The 1,075-nt window shown below is 51.1% G+C and overlaps 1 pseudogene; it reads right to left on the bottom strand.

Annotated features, from left to right (window-relative positions):
• Positions 1 to 263: 263 nt before the first annotated feature.
• LOC149250400 (subtilisin-like protease SBT1.7 pseudogene) lies at positions 264 to 629 on the bottom strand (annotated as a pseudogene).
• Between the last annotated feature and the right edge of the window lie 446 nt (positions 630 to 1,075).

The following is a 1,075-nucleotide window of genomic DNA, read 5'->3' on the forward strand; positions in this document are numbered from 1 at the left end:
TGGATTCACATGACCCGCGCCTATTGCATACGCGTTTGCCGGTAGCCCTGTGGCGGAGTCGCGTATAAGTCGTTTAGAATTATCAAACAGCACTGCAGATGTCATGAGAGCCGATTTTATTGCGGCGGGTTCCACTCGGGATGCGCCCGCGCGTAGAAGCTCTGCGATGCCGATGACATGAGGGCAGGACATGGATGTCCCAGAGATTATGTTTTAGATTCTCTTATCGGATTTCAATCCGGTTGGTCCGACGTGGCGACCCATCAAGCAGCTAATATGTCGACACCCGGAGCGATGAGGTCCGGTTTAAGGATCTCCGAAATCACTGGATTCGGTCCTCTGGAAGAGAAGGCAGCTACCACAGGTGCTCGCACTCTACCAACCACGGTCAGGCCCTCTTTAGTGTTTGCTGTAGGATTTCTGGTGCTGTTGATATAAGCTTTAATGTCTTCACCGGATTTAGAATCGACGCAGGTGGCCGGTAAGAAATAAGCAAGGGTACACAAATCCGCTCCGAGTGAAGGATCGCTGGCCAGAATCATTCCCACACCGCCAGCTGGTTTCACTTCCAGTTCCATATCAGTCGCATCAACATCATATCCAAGATCGCAGAGCACAATTTTTTCCATTACCATATTGGGATCAAGCTCCCCGGTGCGCAGAGATTTGCGGACTTCTTAGTGGACGCTGTTTTGCCGTATACCAAAGGCAATTGTTTGTTGTCTAACGTCTTGCCTTTGTAAAGAGAGGAACCCCTGTAGCTTTTGCCGTTCCCAAGCACCACCCGAGCCGGGAACTCTCTGTCGATGCTGCTGGCGCCTATGGTTGTTATCCATGGTGCCGTATTCAGCATTGAAGAAGGGGTTGACCCGTTATTAGCGGCCGAGCACGCCACGAAAACACCCATTCTCAATAGCTCTGAGAGCTCCAATCGCTACGGGGTCGGAATAATAAGATAATTTACGCACCAAGTGACAACGATAGCAAGTCGACCCCGTCCGAAACAGCCGCCTCCATACCGGCAAGCACATCAGACACGGTGCAGTAACCCTGTAGCCAGCAAACTTTATAGACA

The sequence above is a fragment of the Pinus tabuliformis genome, chromosome 7 (genome assembly GCF_031772625.1).
Source record: "Pinus tabuliformis cultivar Carrire ecotype Pingquan chromosome 7, CPIR1, whole genome shotgun sequence".
Classification (NCBI taxonomy): domain Eukaryota; kingdom Viridiplantae; phylum Streptophyta; class Pinopsida; order Pinales; family Pinaceae; genus Pinus; species Pinus tabuliformis.